The sequence below is a fragment of the Chiloscyllium punctatum genome, chromosome 1 (assembly GCF_047496795.1).
Source record: "Chiloscyllium punctatum isolate Juve2018m chromosome 1, sChiPun1.3, whole genome shotgun sequence".
Taxonomy (NCBI): domain Eukaryota; kingdom Metazoa; phylum Chordata; class Chondrichthyes; order Orectolobiformes; family Hemiscylliidae; genus Chiloscyllium; species Chiloscyllium punctatum.
In genome coordinates this window covers 61,488,561-61,504,719 of record NC_092739.1, presented here as the reverse complement: position 1 = coordinate 61,504,719, position 16,159 = coordinate 61,488,561, and the positions used below count along the sequence as shown (strand labels likewise).

The 16,159-nt window shown below is 40.4% G+C and overlaps 1 long non-coding RNA gene across 1 annotated transcript in view; it reads right to left on the bottom strand.

Moving 5' to 3' along the window:
* The window catches only part of LOC140482295 (uncharacterized), a 28,164-nt gene extending 12,495 nt beyond the window's left edge, over window positions 1-15,669 (bottom strand). The window contains exons 1-2 of the long non-coding RNA XR_011961699.1: window positions 15,597-15,669; window positions 6,355-6,414 (exon numbers count right to left, since the gene is read on the bottom strand). This is a non-coding gene — a long non-coding RNA (uncharacterized lncRNA). The remainder of the gene's footprint in view (window positions 1-6,354; window positions 6,415-15,596) is intronic.
* Window positions 15,670-16,159: the final 490 nt, after the last annotated feature.

Below are 16,159 nucleotides of genomic sequence, written 5' to 3'. Positions count from 1 at the left end.
AGCTTTTTCTCTCCCCAATGCTTGAACTAGTGCCTCATGAACTGAAGCACTTTATTCCCACAACATTCCTTGTTTGGCTCATTGTGTTAGCACTTGGTCCAACTAGTCTATGCCAACCATAACTCCAAACTAAACTAGTCCCACCTGTCTGCGTTGACACATATCCATCCACAGCTTTCTAATTAAGTATTAATTCAAAATGTCTTTTAAATATTGTAAATGTACCCGCATCCACAACTTCTTCTGGCATTTTGACTTAGTATCAATCTCCTCCTTTTTCTTTTTTATTCTGAATATTGTTTTAAGTAAGTAAACATTGAGTACCTTCTTAAAGGTTTGTGTGGTGCAGCAGTAGTGTTGAGAGTGTTGTGCTGGAAAAGCACAGCTGGTCAGGCAGCATCCGAGGAACAGGAGAGTTGACCTTTCGGGCAAGAGCCCAAACGTCGATCCTCCTGCTCCTCAGATACGGCTTGATCTGCTGTGCTTTTCCAGCACCACACTCAGGTCTCTGATCTCTAGCATCTGCAGTCCTCACTTTCTCCTTGCAGTAGTAGCGTCCCCATCTCTGAGTCAGGAGGCCTGGAATTAAGTCCTATGTATTTCAGAGGTTTGCAATAACATCTCTGAACAGGTTGATTAGGGACAGATTTTCAATGCTGCAATGGATCCTGGCTCCACCACATATCCACCTAATGCATTCCAGATTCCCAATTACCCACTGTGTGAAAAAAAATGTTTTCTAACCACACTTGGGCTTCTTTTGCAAAATATTTTAAAATGATACCCTGTGGTTCTCAATCTCTTTACACATGGGAACAGTTTCTCCCTATCTGCTCTGCTGAAAACATTCATGATTTTAAAACCTTTTATCTGATCTCTTCTTAACATTCTCCTTACAAGGAAGACTCAACATCCCCAATCTTTTCTCAGAACTGAAGCAGACCATCTTTCTCATAAGCATATTCTGCACTCCTGCCACTTACATCCCTTCTATCATGTGGTACCCAGAACTATGCACATTACTCTAATTGACGGCTAACCAGAGTCTCATAGAATTTCATCATGATCTTCCTGCTCTTACACTCTATGCCCCTATTTATGAAGTCTTAAATACAGTATGCTTTATTAACAGCTCTCTCTATCTATTCTGCCAGCGTTAATGACTTGAGTTGTTGACACAGTGGTAGTGTCATTGGATTGCTAATCCAGAATCCCAGCATTATGGGTCATGTGCTCATAATACCACTATGGCAGATTATGATATTTAAGTTAAATTTGAAAAAGGTAACTCTGATGACATCTACGTAAACTGTTGTTAAAACCCATCTGGATCACTGATGGCTTTTAAGAAAGGAAATCAGTTGTCCTTATCTGTTCTGACTTATATGTGAATCCAGACCCACAGCAATGTGACTGATCCTTAACTGCCCTGACAGGAATGAGGGATGAACTAGCGACATACACATACCACAGATGAATATATAAATAAATTGGCTACAAGTAAAATATCCCCTTGGAAGTAGTAATCATAGCATAATATGAATTTAAATTCATTTCAAAATTGAAAAATGTGGGTCAGAAACTAAATCAAGGGAATGCAAGTGAGGATAGCATTAGTTAACGTAAACTGGATAGATAGTTTGGTAGGAAACTGGAAGAACGCAGCAATCCAGGCAGCATCAGGAGGTGGAGAAGTCAACGTTTCGGGTGTAACCCTTCTTCAGGACTGAGGGTAGATGTGAGGAGATCTGCAGATAAAGGAGGTTGTGAGGACAGGGTGGTGAAGTGGAAATAGGTGAAGACAGACAGAAGGTACAACCTGGTCAGTCAATAAAAGGAATGAATTCGGTTGATGGGAGAGGGGCTGGGAAGGGAGTTGGGGGATGGGAAATTAGGTTATTGGAAATTGGAGAACTCAATGTTAAGTCCTCCGGGCTGTAGGCTGCCCAGGTGGAAGATGAGGTTTTGCTTCTCCAATTTGCGGTCATGTTCGTTGTAGCAATGGAGGTGGTCAAAGATGGTCATGTCAGAAAGGGAGTGGGAAGGCGAATTGAAATGAGCAGTGACTGGGAGGTCCGGTCGGCCCCTGTGGGCCTGGCTGAGATGTGAACAGCGAATACAATAAGCAAGCAGTGGCAGACATTGAAGGAAGGAATGCATGACTCTCACCAAAAATACATCCCAATAAGGAGAAACGGTTTTAAGAGAGGATAAACCAACCATGGCTAAACAAGGAAGGTAATGTGAGTATTAAGTTGAAAGAAAAAGCAAATAAGGCAGCAAAAGTCTGTGACAGCCCTGAAGACCGGGATAAATATAGAATCCAGCAAACGAGAACAAAAAAGTTAATAAATGTAGAGAAAATAAATTATGAAATTATGAATAAATTATAAGTCAGAAATGTAAAAACGGACAATAAGAGCTTATTTAAATATAATAAAAAGGAAAAGGGATGTCAAAGTGGACAGATCTCTTAGGAAATGAATCAAGGGAGATGGTTCTGGTCAGCAAGGAAATGGCAGAGAAGTTAAACAGATATTTTTCATTAGTCTTTACGATGGAAGGTAATTCGAGCATTCCAATAATACTACAGAATATAGGGGTGGAATTAAGTATCATCGCCATCATGAGAGAAGTAATATATCTGCTGTTGGAAAAGTATTGGAATCAAAAATTTTAAAATGTATTAGCAGAATACTTGGAAAATCATACCTAACCAAGCAGAGTCAGCATGGCTTCATGAAGGGCAAACCATTTCTAACTAGTTTATTAGAGTTCTTCAAGGATGTCTCAACAAGAGTGGATAGTAGGGAGCTAGTAGATCTGCTGTATTTTGACCTCCAGAATGTGTTCGACAAGGTACCTATGATAGATTAAGTCATAAGATAAGAGCCAACTGGGTTGGAGGCGGTACTTTGGCATGGAGAGAAAATTGGCTCATGGGCAGCGAAGGGGGAATAAGAGATTCTTTATCAAGTTGGTGTCCTGTGACCAGTGGGGTTGCACTGAGATCAATGCTGGAACTACAACCATTTACATTACATATTAATGAGTTGGAGAAAGGAAGTCAATATACTGTAGCCAAATTTGCAGACAGCACTAAAATAAGTGAAAAGGCAGGTTGTGAGGGGGATAAAAACAGTTAGAGAATTATTGATAGGTTAAGTAAGTGGCAAAAACTTAGCAAATGGAGTATAATGTGGGAACATGTGAAGTTCATTTTGTAAGGGAGAACAAAAGAACAGCATTACTTATATGGAGAAAAACTGCAGAACGCTGCATATAAAAAGGGACTCGGGGTAATCGTACATGAAACACAGAAAGTTAGCACACAAATGCAGCAGGTAAGATAAATGCTGTGGGGATGTTTCTCCACATGAGAGAGTCTCGGATTGGAAGGCGTAGTCTCAGAATGAAGGTGCGCTGAGATGAGAAGGAATTACTTCTCTCAGACAGTTGAGAGTCTTTGGAAATCCTTGCCACTGAGAACTGTGGGGTAGAGTCCTTACATATACCTAAGGCTGAGATAGATAGATTCTTGATCAACGGGTGAATCAAAGGTTACAGGGAAAGGGTAGGAAAGTGGCTGTGAGAAATGTTGGATTAGCCATGATCCTCTTGAATGATGGAACAGGCGTGTTTCTATTTTTCATGGTCTTATTAAATATACATATACATCCTCATCTCACTGCTTGCAGACTTTAGAATATTATCCTTATTTTGTATTGTCTCCTTGTGTTCTTTGTTCCAGTGTGCATTACATTACATTTCGCCACACTGAACTGCTATGCATCCCACTCCACCAATGTGTCAATGTCCTTCTGAAGTTTACACAAACCTCCTCACAGTTTTCCCAGATCCCAAATTCAATTCCCCCATTTTTTGTGTCATCTGCTGACTTTGAAACTGTCCCCTGTGCAGCAAGATCTGAAAAAATAGTAAATATCAGAAAAAAGCGAAGACACCAATATTGACTCCTGAAAACCATCTTCTGTAGGTGACACATACACACCCATGTTCTAAAAACACTGGGTCTTCATTGAGATTGAGTGAGTGATCAACACCTATACACCTAAAAGATAATGGTTAAAGTAGGGTTTTGGACTTGGTGGGGATGAGTGGGGATTGGGGTGGGTGGAACAACATTACAAATTTATCTGTCCATCCTTCACTTGGTGTGTCAGTGAGGTTTGTCACTGTATCAAACGTCACCTTCAGAAAATTAAAATTCCAAAAGCCAATTAATTGATGATCTAAGCAAGTTGCAGCTTTAATTAATTTTAAAAATAACTAATGAATAATGCCAAGCAGCAGAATGAATGAGTAAAACAGATTTTTGTCTTTTTTGTTTTGTTAAGAAGCTGAGCTGGAGGGATGCTGGTTGGACTAAACACCTGATCACTAGAAAAGAGGGTGGAGACCAGGTCCAAGCTAAGGGGTTGGGATTAACCAGATGACTCAAGGTTTGGCTGATTGAGACTTGATGATATTCGTATGGAAGTTAGAGAAGGAATTAGGTTTTCTTCCTCTCTCAACTTGTTTTATGGATTGGTTTATGAGGGGCTTGGGTTTATGGGAGAGGAGGGGAAGTAGATGGGATATCCGATACAATTCCACTCAATCAGTATCCCCCTGCCAAATGATCAAATGATGACCTGATCTCCAGCACATCCCCCAATGAATGCGCATTTGACTTTCACTCAACACCCCAACTGACTCTCACCCACTTTGCCTGATTTTCCCTTCCTCCTTGCATAGGCCCACCAGATTCTCAGGTCCTCACATTCACCCCTTCTGTCATCCACAAGCCAGTATCTTCCTGGAAGCCTCACAGTCTGCTGCAGCTCCAAGTTGCACTCCTTTCTGCTCCTCCAATTACAGAATGTTTCTCTCCTTCATTTGTTGCTGGTAGGGTTAGTGACATCCTCTTTTTTTAAAATAAAGACTTGACACACCACTTAGGACCTGTCAACAGGCCACATTGTGTCCCTGTGGATTAGAGAACTTTTTCAACATCCAATAATATGTCCTTGCAATGACATTGATATATACATATATATGAGTACTTATCAGCCACAGCTATATAAAGAAACCTGATAGCTGCACCCTTGATTGCAGTACTTAACAATGGCACTGAACTCTGCACTCACTTGCAGTCAGATTTGCAGTCCAGATCCAAAACTATGGTATCGCCAGCTATCAAGATTACTGGCACTCTAAACTTTAAAGAGGCAGACGACTTTCTGCCAAGTGCAGAAGTTATTGATCGTATTTCTGAGCCTACAAAACCGACTGTCGCGTGAAATTCAGAAAATAGATAATCACAGCATTGGATAGATCCTGGGAAACAAAACTGCTACATATGCCCCCAGAAACCTTTTCAACCATTCATTCTCCAAAGTTGCCAAACTGTATTTCCTGGTTATAAGCAAACGAAACACAGCTATTAAATTGGCTGAGCTTTCTTCCAGCTACCAACCAAATTCATTCCTCCCATCGACCAGATTGTACCCTCTACCTGTGTTCAGCTATGCCTATCTCACCACCCCACCCACCCACCCAACACCCTGCCCTCCAACCCCCCACTTTATCTGCAGTCCCCTTAAACTCACCCTCAGTCCTGAAGAAGGGTTACACCCGAAACATTGACTTCTCTACCTCCTGATGCTGCCTGGCTTGCTGTGTTTAGATTAGATTAGATTAGATTACTTACAGAGTGGAAACAGGCCCTTCGGCCCAACAAGTCCACACCGCCCCGCCGAAGCGCAACCCACCCATACCCCTACATCTACCCCTTACCTAACACTACAGGCAATTTAGCATGGCCAATTCACCTGATCTGCAGATCTTTGGACTGTGGGAGGAAACCGGAGCACCCGGAGGAAACCCACGCAGACACGGGGAGAATGTGCAAACTCCACACAGTCAGTCGCCTGAGGCGGGAATTGAACCCAGGTCTCTGGCGCTGTGAGGCAGCAGTGCTAACCACTGTGCCACCGTGCCGCCCTAAAGCGACCCGCCCGAGCAGGTTCTTCCAGCCTCCTGCTTGTCCACCTTGGATTCCAGCATCTGCAGTTTTTTTTTACTCTAAGGACTTAAGATGGGCTGCTTAAGTGTACTTTCTGTAACAGGAACAATTTTTTTTTCAAAATACAAAGTATATTCTAAAATGGTGATGAGTATAGGAATTACTTTAATGACATGGCACAGGAAACTAAGGTAAGGCACAAAATATCATCTTATCTTTATACAGATAGAATTGACAAATACAGTGCTTTTTAACTCTTGAATGTCACATGCATAAACAAATTGGAAGCAAAAATGGTTGCATGGGTTAAGATAATGAATACTTACATGTGACCCAGCCTGAATATTAATACAAAGGGTATACAGGGTCAAAACGTTTACTCTGACCTGTTAAAGAAATAAATTAAATGAGAATAATATTCTTGCATCTATTGAAGTAACCAATCAAATGACAGGTGATACATTTGTCCTTTTATAAATTCACATGATTGCAACACTAAAATGACACGTTTCTATTAAACAACAGGCCACGAAGTGGAGCAGGTGGAGGGCGATCCCTGGAGAAATCATTGGCAGCATATGTGCAGCACACACAGCAATTAATAGATTGTGAAGTTTTGAAAGACTTGGGTCCTCAGGAGGTTGAAAAAGACCATGAACCACCTGGTATGTGGAATGGCAATCATATATTGTACATTTGCACCTTATGTTATGATAGCATTTCCATATACATTGATTGTACTCATGTGCTTTACACTTAATGTAATAGCAACACAATGCCCAGTGGATAAATTTGCTCAGGTACTGATAATGTTCCATCTGCCATCTTCTCAGCGAACAATGACACCAATGGTCTTCACAGTCACAAAGGAACAAACATCACGGAACCAAATATTATCCACACTTCCTGAATCAATCAGAGCCTAGTTACAGACACTTTGCAGGTCATTGCTGATCAGGTGAGATGTAAAACTTTTAAAAATTTGAAAACTGAACACAACCTAACTCAATCGAACCCAATTCAGGTTTTCGCAGAGATGGAATGGTGGTTGCGCAACCAACCCATTCCAGAGAAGTGGAGCTCTCATCTAAATAGTTAATTACCCTGTGTGCCTCTGATATTATCTCTCTTCCAGCTTTAACACTGACTGACTGGGATCCGGGGGCCTTAGGAAATTTGGTTGTTAAAAACCAGCAGGATTTGCTGCATGGAAGATATAAATGGTTTTTGACACTTTTTGTGTAACAGTAGAAGAAAAAATATTTCCCAGAGAGATCTCATTCACCTGGTATATGGATCATAGAAAGTCAATACAGTGTACATGTCCAATAAGCAATTAGTAAACCAAATGAGATGTTACCATTTACTACAAAGGGATTGGACAAGCCAATAAAAATATCAGAATAAAGAAGACTTCCAGCCCTTTGTGAGGCCACACCTTGAGTACTTTGTGCAGATTTCATCCCTTTACCTTGTTGCATAACAATAAGTACAACAAAGGTTCATTAAACTCATTCTTGGAGTGAAAGGATTGTCCTGTGGGGAAAATGTTGAGTAGATAAAACCTATATTCCCCCATATTCACACAAATGAAGCATGATCTTATTTAACCTAATACATTTTTGATGGAGTTAATGTTGAGAAAATTTTTCTTTTATCTAAGAATCTAGGTTGAGGGCTATACAATTACAAAATTTAAGACAGACAGGAGAATTTTAGTTTTATTTAAAGAGTTGTGAGTTTTTTATTCTGCTCCAGACAGTTGTGGATTCTCAGCCATCGAGTAAGTTCAAGACAGAGATCAATACAATTTCAGATATTCCATAAATTAATGGATATGAGAATGGTGCAAAAAGTGGAGTCTGAATGAAGATCAGTCACAATCTGATAAAATGGCAGAATAGGCTCAAGTGATTTATTGTCTTATTGCCATTTAGAGTCATAGAGTCATAGAGATGTACAGCATGGAAACAGACCCTTTTGTCCAACATCTCCATGCTGTCCCGATATCCCAACCCAAACTAGTCCCACCTGCCAGCACCCGGCCCATTTCCGTCCAAACCCTTCCTATTCATATATCCATTCAGGTGCTTTTAAAGTGTTGCAATTGTACTAGCCTCCACCACTTCCTATGGCAGCCTAGTCCATACATGTACCACTCTCTGCATGAAAAAATCGCCCCTTAGGTCTCTTTTATATCTTTCCCATCTCACCCGAAACCTAAGTCCTCTAGTTCTGGACTCCCCCACCCCAGCGAAGGGACTTTGTCTATTTATCCTATCCATGTCCCTCATGATTTTATAAACCTCTGTAAGGTCACCCCTTGCCTCTGATGCTCCAGGGAAAACAGCCCCAGCCTATTCAACCTCACCCTATAGCCCAAATCCTCCAACCATGGCAACATCCTTGTAAATCTTTTCTGAACCCTTTCAAGTTTCACAACATACTTCTGATAAGAATGAGACCAGGATTGCACGCAATATTCCAAAAGTGGCCTAACCAATGTCTTGTACAGTCACAACATGACCTCCCAACTCCTATACTCAGTACTCTGATCAATAAAGGAAAGCATACCAAACGCCTTCTTCACTATCCTATCTACCTGTGACTCCACTTTCAAGAAGCCATGAACCTGCACTCCAAGGTCTCTTTGTTTAGCAACACTCTCTGGGACCTAGCCATTAAGTGTATAAGTCCTGCTAAGATTTGCTTTCCCAAAATGCAGCACTTTGCATTAATCTAAATTAAACTCCATCTGACATTCCCCAGCCCATCTGATCAAGATCCCATCGTAATCTGAGGTAACCCTCTTCGCTGTCCACTACATCTCCAATTTTGGTGTCATCTACAAACCTACTAACTATAACTCTTATGCTCACATCCAAATCATTTGTATAAATGATGAAAAGTAGTGGAACCAGCATCGATCCTTGTGACACTCCACTGTTCACAGACCTTCAGTCTGAAACACAACCCTTCACCACCATCCTTTGTCTTCTACCTTTGATCCAGTTCTGTATCTAAATGGCCAGTTCTCCCTATATTCCATGAGATCTAACCTTGTTAACCAGTCTCCCATGGGAATCCTTGTTGAATATCTTACCGAAGTCCATAGAGATCACGTCCACAGCTCTGCCCTCATCAATCCCTTTTGTTACTTCTTCAAAAGACTCAATCAAGTTTGTGAGACATGATTTCTCGCATACAAAGCTATGTTGACTATCCCTAATCAATCCTTGTCTTTCCAAATACATGTACATCCTGTCCCGCAAGATTCCCTCCAACAACCTGCCCACCACCGATGTCAGGCTGACTGGTCTATATTCCCTGGCTTGTCCTGACCAACTTTCTTAAACAGTGGCACCACATTAGCCAGTCTCCAGCCTTCCGGCACCTCACCTGTGACTATTGATAATACAAATGATTCTTATGATCTTATCAAAGTGAAGATGGCTTTATTCCAGATAGACACAATGGCCTTTCAAATTAACTGTGAAAGTAAGGTGCAGGCTGCAGCTTTGGTAAATTTAGTATCTTCTTGCTCATTCTACATTTGTAAACCAGAATCATCAATGTTGAATGTAGATCCTACTGCTCAAGAATGCAATAAGACACCAAAGCCAGCACAAAATATGTCACACTATCCCAGCTGAAGTGTTACCAAGATTTGGACAGGTAATATGTAGAAGTACATGATTCATGATGGGTAAATAAAAGCACCATTGAAAATTCCCCACACATTCACTTGCTTCATAACATTATGTCACATTGAATACATTTGGTTGCCTGTCACATTTTAGTCTGCAATAAGTAGATCAAAGCTGCATTTGCTACTCCAAAGCACAATAGTTAAAGCAAATTCTGATTTCTTAGATTTCTCGGATGATGACCGATCCTTTCATATTATCAATCTCACGCACCATGGCATGGTGATGATTAGGTGATGAGGATGAGGTTCTATGAGCATTAGTGCCATACATCTCAACAACACAAGTTGACACATCCTAAAAACCCAAAACAACACAGGAGCAAATGCCAACACAATACCACAGTGCATCCTGAAAGATGTGCCCCAACAAGTGACATTCCATTGTACATCCTATAAGAGACCATCTCACAATAAATAACAGTAAGTTAACAAACTCAAATAGATGGATTTGACATGATCCATAGTCTCAAGGGATATGCATCATTGCATCTCAAGAATGATTCCAACCCATTCACCAAAGAATCTCAATGTGCAAATTCAGAACAAGAGACTACTAGCACCATCAATGCCCAGCACTACTAATGCCCAGAAAAAAGAAGCAAGTACAGGAGTTGGAGGATCATGTTGTGGCTGTACAGGACATTGGTTGGGCCACTGTTGGAATATTGCGTGCAATTCTGGTCTCCTTCCTATCGGAAAGATGTTGTGAAACGTGAAAGGGTCCAGAAAAGATTTGCAAGGACGTTGCCAGGGTTGGAGGATTTGAGCTAGAGGGAGAGGTTGAATAGGCTAGGGCTGTTTTCCCTGGAACATCAGAGGCTGAGGGGTGACTTATAGAGGTTTATAAAATCATATGAGGGGCATGGGTATGATAAATAGACAAAGTCTTTTCCCTGGGATGGGGGAGTCCAGATCTAGAGGGCATAGTTTAAGGGTGAGAGGGGAAAGATACAAAAAAGACCTAAGAGGCAATTTTTTCACTCAGAGGGTGGTATGTGTATGGAATGAGCTGCCAGAGGAAGTGTTGGAGGCTAGTACAATTTAGTACAATTACAACATTTAAAAGGCATCTGGATGAGTATACGAATAGAAAGGATTTGGAGGAATGTGGGCCAGGTGCTGACAAGTGGGACTAGATTGTGTTGGGATATCTGGTTGGCATGGATGAGTTGAACCGAAGGGTCTGTTTCCGTGCTGTACATCTCTATGAATCTACCTTGTGCAGCAACCAATGTCCATCCAATCCAAGAAGAGGGACTTTTTTAAACTTTATTTTCTCTTTTGTTGGTTTCTTTCTATTTTCTGTTTTCCTTACCTATCTCTTAAGTTCAGGGGGCATCAGCGGAAGACCTGGCTGACCTTGAGTGAGCCCAGCATGAACCTCGAGTGGGCTAGAATGGAGGAGAGTCAGCCCAGCATGGGTCTTGAGTGAGCCCTCACATTCTGGGCAAGAATAAAGCACAGCATTGGAATCAGCGGCTGATACATTGACAGATATGACATTGGCGAGGTAGGCCCAGCAGCAAAAGATGGCATCCGAAGATCAGCAACATTGTCGTTGGTTGGGTCCAGAGGTGGTGGAAGGACAAAATGTTGACATTGAGGTGGGCCTAGTGGCATCAGATGTGACTCTGACATTGGTCAGGCCAGCAAAGGCGGTAGCAAGACAGTGGCAGAAAAGAACCAGCTCAGTGGTGAAAGATGGTGCCTGAGTATCGGCAACTTCAACATTGGCTGGGTCCAATATAGACAATGGCGGGTTGGAGGTGGAAGGATGGTGGCACAGGCTTCATTGATGGTGACAATGTGGCTCAGTAGACAAACAGGAGGCTGGAATAACACATCAGGCTGCTGTGTTCTTTCAGCATCTTGTTTGTCTACTTTGGATTCCAGCATCTGCAGTTTTTTTTTGTCTCTAAATAAGCTGGCTCAGGATTGATGGATTCTCTTTAGCTCTATTTTTCTATTTTCTTTCCCTATTCTTAAATTATTCAAAATGGTGACAATGGGAAAGATTTTCCTTCTTTTTACTGTTTTTCTCACTGTAAAATATATTTGATAATGAATCACTCAATTTTTCATCAACAATAATCAAGAAAAGAAGATGAACAAACTGCCAGCAGGTAAGGAACGGCTAGACTTATGCACCAGCTGGAGAATGTGAGTCAGAAATCCAGTGGCAAATAACTTGGTACAAGCAAAAGTTTCTAAAATATGCAACCAGACCAGATCTTTGCTGATCATGGTGTTGCATTGTGAAGTGCAACAAGCCAATTCAGATCACTGCACAAAAAAACAATCATGAACATAGAGTGAGAAAGAAAACTCTGACAACAGGGATTATGTGATGATGCTGTCTGATGGGAACCAGCACCAAGCCAGCCAAGGCATCTACCAAGAGCAACTGAATATAAGATGTACCACTCTAGTTGCTTTTATGACCACCAGGTCAAAATAAACTGTCGAACCTCCAAAAGGTCAGATTGAAATTTGATTTGTTCATCTTGTTAATTATGTTTTTACTTCTTTTTTAACCCAACACCAAATTACTTAATTAAACCATGAAACTATTATCAATTAATAAACACTGCCAACCAGAAGCAACTGTTTTCATTTGTTTGCTTAATTATTGAATTTACAACACATGTTTGTATAAAACTATGGATATCTGTTTGGGATTTTGATGTTTTTCTTTGGAAAAAATCCATTGCATAACGCCTCACAGTTAGTATGCAGTGTAACTTCGAGAGGCACATTCATGATATTATCACCATGTCAAGGCACTTGACATTGTGGTCTAAAAGTCTCAGTCTTTTTCAAACTGCTGCCACTTGTAACATAAGACACTGAGGGAAACATGCAGCAGTTTGTTACCAAATTTCTCAGTACTAGCCTAGACCTAGTAGTACCTGCAATTATAATATATATAGGCAACAGGAAATGTAATAAAAATCTATTGAACTTTTCATACCATGTTACCGATGTCTTGTCTGATGGGAGCTATTGTAAGTATTACTTCATCAAGTGCAAATATCCTACTGAAGGTAAAATGTCTCAAGATTGCATCTCTGCAAATGTTATAAATCAGTTTAACTCACCTGTTGGTCCCATATTCAGGGATCCAATAAAAGAGTTGGCATTTGCTTTCTTTTGTTTGTTTGCCCTCAAGTGATAAATTTGGTCTACTTATTGAACACAGACTTCAAGTTTGGAGCACCCCTGAAGAAGATTGGTCATAATAGGTCAGTGCCCTACTAGCTGGGGATGCCTGAATTGTGATGGTTGTAGCTGACCAGCATGATACAATCATTCTTTCTACATCAGGGAAGGCTATAACTTCTGTCTTCTATAGGAATTCTATATTACTTAACACTTGTAACTACTAACTCCTGTGCTCTGTTAATGCCCGGCAGCCAAATTGCAATTTCCTCTCCAGCGTGCAAACCTGGACAAAATTCATGGAAACCCGGACTTCTCAAATATCAGGGTCTACCAGTGAACCTTTCAGTTGGGTCTAAAGGAATACAGAGCACAGCATCTTGCATCAGTTTCTTTTTGTGAGTTGTTGGAAAAATTATGTTTATACAACTTTCTTTGGCTCCACTTTAGACTTTTTGAGAGTTTATTAATTTAATCTTCAACTCTTTTGAAGTAACCACAAAGCAATGGGAATGTTCCTCTATTACAAAGAGTTCAGTTCATGACTTTTAGGTATTCCCACATGATGATGCGCCTGGCTACTACTATACGTTTGGGTCCAGGCTTTCTCCAAATTCTTTCAAAATTTTAGTTTGGAACCAAGAAGGATGCAGACTATGAGAAGTAACCAGAAGGCTTGTTGATAGAGAAGTTAGCCTGACAGAGAACATTTGGCATTTGGCTCCCTTTTGTGCATTGCTGCTAACCATTGTTATAGATTAAAAATGAGAAACAAACTAGCACCTAAAAATGGGAAGTACTTTTTTTGTCACCCATTCACTAGGTCTAGTGCAATAACCTGTTGGATACGCAAACAGATTGCCATACACTAGTAAAATAAAAATCACGTGGCATCAATTAATGGCATGCCAGGTGATCCATTTAAATAATAAACAAAAATTGCCTGACATCTGGACATTTCACTTGGTGCATCATGTCAGTAGAATATAATTCCCTCATTAAGACCTTTTTTTTGCTCTTTCAGACAAGTCCACATTCACCATTTTTCATTTTTAACAAAGACACCTACTCTCTCAAGACTTTGTGGTAACGTTTTATGAAGAATTTATCTGATACTGAAGTATATATTGAAGCCTGCTAATTTTTAGTCAGAATAAATTGGTATGATTCCTCAGAAGCATTCTTTGTGAACCTCCCTTTTCTACTGCATATGTTGTCTGTACAATCAGCAAGGTAGACCTTAAGATAATTTGTAATGTTAATTTTAAAACAGAAAATTGAGACATGGACTTCACTGTCTGAACCAAAATTTATTATCCATCTCTAATTGTTATTGAGAAACTAGTGGTTATGTGTCTTCTTGAGCTACTGCAGTCCATTTAGTGTACGTACACCCACAATACCAATAAGGAAGGAGTTCCAGGATTTTGACTCAGCAACAGTGAAGTAACAGCAATGTGTTTCTAAACCGGGATGGTGAGTGGCTTGGAATGGAACTAGTGCCCACTTATCTACTGCCCCTCACAGAACTTTTTGGTCAAAAACATAATAAAAGGACCTAGAAGCCACAGAGTCTGGGAATATAAATTCTGAGAATGTAATATTCTGAGACTCTCTGAAAAATTCCAGTGCAGTTTATATTCAGTCCTGTGAGAGGCCATGGAAACTCATGGAATAACGAAGAAATTTCAAAGGAAATGATGCATTGCAAAGACTGAGTTGTAATCTCTGGTGGTTGCAAAGGCAATGGAGACCAGCTATGACCTCAGTAGAAACCATTTCCTTGAATTATATTCTAGACTGGGGGCACGATGTGAGTTAACAGAAAACAATCCTGGATAAAAAATATGTTTGTGTTATTCCCAGGTGAAATGATTGAAAAATCAACTGTAACCCAAGTGTATGAACATTTGTCTGCTATTTTAATTCATCAGTGTTGGTGTGTGCTGTGAAGATCACAGCTGTAAACAACATTCACTAGGCACTCTGGACGTGCAGTTGAAGGAAAAGTCTCTCTTTCTCTGTCTCACTGAACGCTGGAAGCAAATTGCAAGATAGAAGGACAACTGTCAGAAATGAAGCAGGCTAAATCTCTTCAACTAATGTGCAGAATCAAGAATGTCCAGTCCAAAATGACTGAGGTCAGCAACCAGCACTCCATTCCTCAACTTCTCTGCCTCTAAATACGTCTTTCCCCATTCACCCCAAACATTTATCCTTTTGACTAAATCCAAATGTTTTATCTCTTGTCTCAACATTGTATATGTTTATGCAGGCGCTTACTCTATTTCTTCCATTGATCAAACAATGTTCATGCAAAATTTTCTTTTGAGAAAATTGGTTTTTACTTTTTACAATATTCTTTGGGTGAGGAATGCTAACTATATTCATGTGAAGGAAACTATGACTCTATGACTCTAAATAGGTAATTTATTTGATTAGTCATTTCTACCAATGTTAGATAAATGTCATTCATACCCATATGTAGAAATTTTGATAAATTGAACTAAACTCCGTACCTTGACACACATCTCCAAGTCAGGCACTTTTTTGATTAGATTAGATTACTTACAGTGTGGAAACAGGCCCTTCAACCCAACAAGTCCACACCGACCCGCCGAAGAGCAACCCACCTAGACCCATTCCCCTACATTTACCCCTTCACACTACAGGCAATTTAGCATAGCCAATTCAACTAACCTGCACATTTTTGGACTGTGGGAGGAAACCGGAGCACCTGGAGGAAACCCACACAGGCACAGGGACAATGTGCAAACTCCACACAGACAGTTGTCTGAGGCGGAAATTGAACCCAGGTCTCTGGTGCTGTGAGGCAGCAGTGCTAACCACTGTTCCACTGTGCCGCCCACTTACTAAACAACTTTCTAATTATAGGAGGTCATTGAGCTGGGGGTTACTTCACCACAAGTGCTCTGTTTATTAGTAAAATACTGTCTATCTCCATGAAGAGCATTGCTGCATACTATCATGTTACACAGTACTTCAAAGGGCTATGAAACTATGGTTATCAGTCACAACATTTTATCACCAAGGTGACATAACATCAGTCTACTATAATGATCCATTCAATTTAGAATTTTTCTTGTTACTTTACATAAAAGGATTTTTGTATCCTCATGAATCCAAATGGACAGCTTTTGCCCCTGCAGAGACTTCAGTCTAGATTTTCTGATTGAAATAATGTAACACCAAGTCTTTGTTACAGCCATTCATTACATATAAGTTTTCTTTTATCATTTAGT